At 43.0% G+C, this 7,848-nt stretch overlaps 2 pseudogenes; both read right to left on the reverse strand.

Annotated features, from left to right (window-relative positions):
• Positions 1–3,404: 3,404 nt before the first annotated feature.
• On the reverse strand, positions 3,405–3,494 carry LOC133259979 (U6 spliceosomal RNA; annotated as a pseudogene).
• Positions 3,495–6,205: 2,711 nt separating this feature from the next.
• LOC133258847 (small nuclear ribonucleoprotein G-like) lies at positions 6,206–6,524 on the reverse strand (annotated as a pseudogene).
• Positions 6,525–7,848: the final 1,324 nt, after the last annotated feature.

Raw genomic sequence — 7,848 nt, forward strand, 5'->3', positions numbered from 1 at the left:
AAGATCATGGCATCTGGTTCTATCACTTCATGGGAAATAGATGGGGAGACAGTGGAAACAGTGTCAGACTTTATTTTTGGGGCTCCCAAATCACTGCAGATGGTGATTGCAGCCATGAAATTAAAAGATGCTTACTCCTGTAAGAAGGAAAGTTATGACCAACCTAGATAGCATATTCAAAAGCAGAGACATTACTTTGCCAACAAAGGTCCGTCTAGTCAAGGCTATGGTTTTTCCAGTGGTCATGTATGGATGTGAGAGTTGGACTGTGAAGAGAGGTGAGTGCTGAAGAATTGATGCTTTTGAACTGTGGTGTTGGAGAAGACTCTTGAGAGTCCCTTGGACTGCAAGGAGATCCAACCAGTCCATTCTGAAGGAGATCAATCCTGGGTGTTCTTTGAAAGGAATGATGCTAAAGCTGAAACTCCAGTACTTTGGCCACCTCATGCGAAGAGCTGACTCATTGGAAAAGACTCTGATGCTGGGAGGGATCGGAGGCAGGAGGAGAAGGGCACGACAGAGGATGAGATGGCTGGATGGCATCACCGACTCGATGGATGTGAGTTTGAGTGAACTCTGGGAGTTGGTGATGGACAGGGAGGCCTGGCGTGCTGCAATTCATGGGGTCGCAAAGAGTCGGACACAACTGAGCGACTGAACTGAACTGAACTGATACCTATTTATAAGAATAACAATTATTCTCAAATTTGACTACTTAAAAATCTTTATAAGTCTTTATATATTCATTTAAACACCAGCCTCTGTAATTAAGAGCTGATATAAAACACACAATCTGTGAGGAGGATAAGGAATGTAAAGGCCTTTCCAGAAATTTTCATACAGAATGTGGAAATTAAAAGTCTACTTTTATTTTTAGCAGTTGATTTTCAGTATTCTATAATGTGGTGTTAACTTGAGAACAGATACATTTAGAAAAGTACCGGGAAGCAAGTACTATTTATAGAGACTTTTCCCCAAGGGGTCAATTCTTTCAGCACTGTGATATTCCTGGCTGTAAGTACTGTAGACTGGGTGGATTCAACAGTAGAAATTTATTTTCTCACAGTTCTGGAGGCCAGAAGTGCAAGATCAAGATCCTAGCCAGTTCGGTCACTGAAAAGGCTGCTTCCTGGCCACATTCTGGCCCTGTCCTCGCTTGGCCCTTCCTCGGTCAGCCCTGAGGGGTGAGGGCACCCAGAGCTGTCCATGTCTCTTTTCACAAGTCCCCACCCTTATGGCTGCTTTGAACCTTAATCATTTCCTTAGATACCTCATTTCTAAACACAACCATACATATAAATTCTGGGTGAACATATTCAAACCATAACAGATTGTTACTGTCATTCATCGCTAAGTCATATCCAACTTTTGCAACCTCATGGACTTCAGTATGCCAGGCTCCCCTTTCCTTTACTATCTTCTGGAGTTTGATCAAATTCATGTCCATAGAGTCAGTGATGCTATCAAACTATCTCATCTCTGCCGCCTCCTCCTGACTTTGATCTTTCCTAACATCAGGGTCTTTACCAGTGAAACAGCTCTTCAATTCAGGTGGCCAAAGTATTGAAGCCTCAGCATCAGTCCTTCCAATGAATATTCAGGGTTGATTTCCTTTAGGATTGACTGGTTTCATCTCCTTGCAGGCCAAGGGACTCTCAAGAGTCTTCTCCAGCACCACAATTCAAAAGCATCAGTTCTTAGGCACTCACCCTTCTTTATGGTCCAACTGTCACATCTGTACATGACTACAGGAAAAACCATAGCTTTGACTATATGGACCTTCGTTGGCAAAGTGATGTCTCTGCTCTTTAACACACTGTCTAAGTTTCTCATAGCTTTCCTTCCAAGGAGCAAGCATCTTTTAATTTCATGGCTGCAGTCACTGTCAGCAGTGATTTTGGAGCCCAAGAATATAAAGTTTGTCACTGCTTCCACTTTTCCCCTTCTATTTGCCATGAAGTGAAGGGACTGGATACCATGATTTTAGCTTTTTGAATGTTGAGTTTCAAGCCAGTTTTTTCACTCTCCTCTTTCTCCCTCATTGATGGGCTCTTTAGTTCCTCTTCACTTTCTGCCATTAGAATGGTATCATCTGCTTCTCTGAGGTTGTTGATATTTCTCCCAGCAATCTTGATTCTAGTTTGTGAGTTATCCAGCCTGGCGTTCTGAATGATGTACTCTGCATAGAAGTTAAATAAGCAAGGTGACAGTATCCAGCTGTCACTCCTTTCCCAATTCTGAACCAGTCCATTGCTCCATGTCTGGCTCTAACTGTTGCTTCTTGACCTGCATACAGGTTTCTCAGGAGACAGGTAAGGTGGTCTGGTATTCCCATCTCTTTAAGAATTTTCCACAGTTTGTTGTGATCCACACAATCAAAGGCTTTAGCGTAGTCAGTGAAGCAGAAGTAGATGTTTTTCTGGAATTCCCTTGCTTTCTCTATGATCCAATGATTGTTGGCAATTTGATCTCTGGTTCCTCTGCCTTTTCTAAACCCAGTTTATACATCTGGACGTTTTGGTTCATGTACTGCTAAAGCCTAGCTTGAAGGATTTTGAGCATAACTGTACTAGCATGTGAAATGAGTCCAGTTGTATGGGTAGTTTGAGCATTCTTTAGCATTGTCCTTCTTTGTGATTAGAATGAAAACTGACCTTTTCTAGTCCTGTGGCACTGCTGAGTTTTCCAAATTTGCTGACATATTTTGTGCAGCACTTTAACAGCATCGTTTTTAGGATTTTAAATAGCTCAACTGGAATTCTGTCACATAGTAATGTTTCCTAAGGCCCATTTATTCATAGTAATGTTTCCTAAGGCCCATTTGACTTCACATTCCATGATGTCTGGCTCTGGTTAGTGACTACCCCTTTGTGGTTTTGTTTGGTTCTGTGTATTCTTGCCACATCTTTTTTAATCTCTTCTGTTTCTGTTAGGTCCTGTCAGTTCCAGTTCACCATTTCAAAAAGGAGTCAGGCTCGTGAAAGAGGCATAGGTAGGTAGTTCTCAGGCTGGGCATCTCAGGAGGCTGGGTCAACAAGTGAGCTTGGGCTGCGATTCATCTGAAGGTGTGCTTAGGGCTAGGGGACCCCATTTTCTTCTAGTAGAAATGAAGCTATTCTCCTCTGAGCATAGATGTCACAGTCTGACTAAATTTTATCAGTATTATAAGAGAGTATTATAATAAGCCTGGTTGATTCTTTTTCTTTTTTTCTTATAACAATTTTCAGTAGGTTTTTAAAAAAATTTTATTGGAGTATAGTTGATTTCAATGTAATGTTAGTTTCAGGTGTACAACAAAGTGAATCGGTTGTACATACGCATATGTCAACTCCCTTCTAGATTCCTTTCCCATGTAGTCATTTCAGATTATTGGGCAGAGTTCCCTGTGGTATACAGTAGGTCCTAAATATATGGAATGCTTCACGAATTTGCATGTCATCCTTGGGCAAAGCTTCTGTATCATTCCAATTTTAGTATATGTGCTGCTGAAGCAAGTGCAAGTTTGATTGCTTCTTTATATAGAAAGTTATTTGTCTTCCACTTTGCCACATTAGGTAAGGTATAGCATAAAAAATTTCCACCTAGTGAGATGTGAGGTTTGCATGATTGGACCTCCATTCTGTGGACAGAGATGCGGAACACAGTATGGGGTGATGGAAAACGTACAGAGTCTGGAAGTCTGGATTCCCACTTGCTGGCAGATTAGTTTACACCTCTGGGTTCCCTTTCCTTACCTATACAGTGGAAATGATGGTAATTGACATTCCACTGTCATTTTAGGGATCTGAGACTGCGCAGTGGAAAACATCTTATACATTCAAAATGGTAAAGACATGGCAGTCATAATTACTAATATTATATAAAAGCACTATGGAGTGCTGGATAAAATTCTACATTACTGATAGGAACTACAAATAACACCCTCATCAGTATTAATATTACAGATCCAAAACCAGGATTGCAACAATTCAGAACACTGCTGTGATGTTTGCTATGCTCCCATTCTGTGTATTCAATTTTCTGCTTCTTAAAAGTCTCTCCTATCACTCCGTGGTCACTCCCTGAACCTACTGTTCAGTAGGGAAAGTAGGGAACCTACTTTTCCCTTCTTGGCTTTCATGGTCAAACCTCTTGAAACAACTGTGTGTAAGTGAGATCTCAAACACAGGCTGTGGGTTACATAAAGACCCCTGTGGACACAGCAGTTTGTGTGTTTGTTTTTATTGGACTCTGAGCGCCTCCAGGCTGGGCAAACTCCCTTATGTCACCCCAGCCAGTCCCCATGTTTCTGTTAACTCTCTGATCCCTGAAGATGCCTTCAGCATTTATAACCTCTAGTGCTAAAGATAAAAATAGTAATCTACAGAATCACATACTTACAGACGTCAAATTAAGGAAGGAAAGATTTGCAAGTTAAGATATAATTTATACAATTATGTCATACTTTCTAAACATGGCCCCAAACTTGGCCTTCAAAAATAGTGACTTATACACATATGGACTTCCCTGGTGGCTCAGACTGTAAAGAATCTGCCTGCAATGCAGGAGATCTGGGTGGGAAGACCCTCTGGAAAAGGAAATGGCAATGCACTTAGTATTCTTGCCTGGAAAATCTTAGAGCAGCCTGATGGGCTATAGTTCACAGGGTCACAAAAAGTTGGACACCACTGAGTGAATGCTTCAGTTTTCAGTTCAGTTTCATACACACATATACAGGGAATTGCTAGCTTGATTTTACTCACTCCTTTTTATTAATAGTAATAGTAATAATTACAAAGGTCCATCGAGTCAAGGCTGTGGTTTTTCCAGTAGTCATGTATGGATGTGAGAGTTGGACTATAAAGAAAGCTGAGCACAGAAGAATTGATGCTTTTGAACTGTGGTGTTGGAGAAGACTCTTGAGAATCACTTGGACTGCAAAGAGATCCAACCAGTCCATCCTAAAGGAAATCAGTCCTGAATATTCATTGGAAGGACTGATGCTGAAGCTCAAACTCCAATACTTTGGCCACCTGATGGGAAGAACTGACTCATTTGAAAAGATCCTGATGCTGGGAAAGATTGAGGGCAGGAGGAGAAGGGGACAACAGAGGATAAGATGGTTGGATGGCATCACCGACTCAATGGACATGAGTTTGGGTAGGCTCCGGGAGCTGGTGATGGACAGGGAGGCCTGGTGTGCTGCGGTTCATGGGGTCGCAAAGAGCCGGACGTGACTGAGCGACTGAACTGAACTGAATAGTAATAAAGTTTCTCAGTCATGTCCAACTCTCTGCAAACCCATGAACTGTAGCCCGCCAGGCTCTTCCATCCATGGGTTCTTCAGGAAGCAATGCTGGAGCAGCAGCTATTTCAAATGCTTTGGAAAAGCCACCAGCCCAGTAAACTGTATGAAAATGGAGTGAACAAGTTCACCTTCCAAGTCCTCAGGTCAGCATTTCACCAGCCAGCGGTGATCATGGTGAGTCATAAATCAACTTAAAGGATGATAACTAGACTTAACAAAAATAGAAGAGATCAAAGAAAATGGCATAAAGTAAGGGTAAATATTACCTCATAAAACTTCTTAAAAACTGTGCTAAAACATATATAACATAAAACTGACCATTTTAATCATTTTTAAGTGTACAATCTGTGGCATTAAGTACATTCACAAAGGTGTGCCACCATTAACAATATTTCATGAAACTTTGGTTTCATGTGTATGTATGTGTATGTGTGTGTGCGCACACGTGCGTGTGTGTATAATGGCCTGTACTATAAAATGTATTTCTTATTATGGGCCTTGGCTTTTTTTTTTTCAAAAGTGTGAAAACTCTACATTAGCTCACTTTTCCCATATGTAAGATAATGGCTATTTCACTAGGACTTCAGTGAAACTTGGTTGTTAGAAAAATATTTTAATCCTAAATGTGAGGAGATACTTCCAAAGAAAAAGATAAATTGAAACATCTGACATAATGAAAAATTTGTGATGCATATTTGTCTTTATGTGTGTAGGTGTTGCATATTTGTTCACGTTAACAAATGTGTGGAGACTGTGTATTCAAAGAGGGTAATACACCCAGAGTCAGGGTACAAGGTCAGAAGACGTTACCCTTAGAAACTGAAGGTAAAAAGAATGGACATACACTGGTTTAGACTTACTTTCTTGGTGGCAACTCCAGCTGTGGTGCCTGCTGTGGTGTTTTTTTTTTTTTTGGATGACTATTATGAAAGCTTATTTAACAAAAAAGTTCAGTAAGAAAATGTACATGAGTCAATTTTTCTCCTAGTGAAGTGTGGAGAGGGGATGCATGCTGTTGATCTCGCTGGTGACATAGCCGTTGTTCGTGCTTCTTCCCTGGCTTCTAACGTGGTGACGCTCTTTCCTTGTGCTGCCACCATCCCAGGACTGTTGTGTTGCCCACCAGTTGCCACCTCCACACAGTTATCTATCACACGTTTCATAAAGGGTCAAATCCCTGCAACATTCCTTGGACATGTCTGCCACCATTTAATTTCGGTGATAACGTTTTATCCATAAGATTCTTCAACTTGGGAGGGTAAGCTTTGCTCGTGATGTCTGCTCAGTGAGTTCAAAGATGCCTCCAAATGGAACTTCAGTCGTCCCTCAGGCTGCAGCGGCACGCCTGGTGTTCTGTGTCTGACTGTGATGGCTGTGCTTCTGATGAGACTTAAGTGTTGCGCTAACCGAATCAAGGAAACAGTCTCCCAAGTCTGATCAAAGTGACTAAAATATATCCAGAGGAAAATGCTGATGTGTGGAAAATAGTCACACAACTGTAGTATATGTTATTTAAGGTTATGATGGTTGTTGTGTTAAGTCACTCAGTCTTGTCTTACTCTTGGCAACCCTGTGGACTGCAAACTGCCAGGCTCCTCTGTCCATGGAATTCTCCAGGCAAGAATACTGGAATGGGTTACCATTTCCTTCTCCAAATGTTATGATATCAAAACCAATAAACAAGGAAACAAAAATTGCTATTACCATGGAATCTAGGGGGGGAAAAAAGTGCAAATGATAAGGATTCCAAGCCTGCTGGACTCATTGTGGTGAATGGTGTCAGAAGCAGCTCACTGAGAAAGGACAAAAACCTGCCACAGGCTGGTGGGTGAGCTTGCAGAGCTGGAACGAGTTCAGTTCAGCAGACATCTATGAATGATGAATAACAATGAGGATGAATGAAGTTCCTGCGTTTGCGAAATTCCTAAGGAGGAGATAAACGACCACACACACTGGTGCTCCTACTCAAAGCAGCAGGAACTGTGATGCAGAGCCGTGGATGGCCCTGACGCCCCGGGGAGGGGCTGGGCACGGATTCAGAGAAGGCTTCCTGGAGGGGTCAAAGGGTCTGGGCTGAGTCGTGGAAACTGTGGAAGACAACCAGCCGGAAGGAAGAGGGGAGTCTCAGAAGGGAAACACACAGAGGTGGAGTGGCTCGGTGTGCCTAGGAAACTACTCAGTTCAGAATCCGGGAGGGAAACCTCAGGCCCCTCCAGGTGGTGTTTAGAGGCTCCCTCCCCTGACCCTGACAGCTCATCACCACTAGGCAGCAACAGGAGCTGCCCAGCTTTTAAAGGACTGAGGGGTCCTCCTCAGGGGAGCCTGGAGCGGGGGTGGGGGTGAGAGGCACGCTTCTCGGGAGACTACTGAGAAGCCAGCACAGCACCCCCTGGCACACATGCTCCATCCTAGAGTATGCGGGGCCAACTCCGGCCTGGGGGAGACGGGCCAAGGAAGCCAGGAGAGCCGCAGGGAAGAACACAGGGCAGCGTCCGGTGGCAGCCACGCACAGTCTAGAACTCTGGAGACAGGGGTGTCTAGACAGCAACCTTCCCTCCCCT

Source organism: Bos javanicus, chromosome 13 (assembly GCF_032452875.1).
Source record: "Bos javanicus breed banteng chromosome 13, ARS-OSU_banteng_1.0, whole genome shotgun sequence".
In the NCBI taxonomy this organism is placed as follows: Eukaryota; Metazoa; Chordata; class Mammalia; order Artiodactyla; family Bovidae; genus Bos; species Bos javanicus.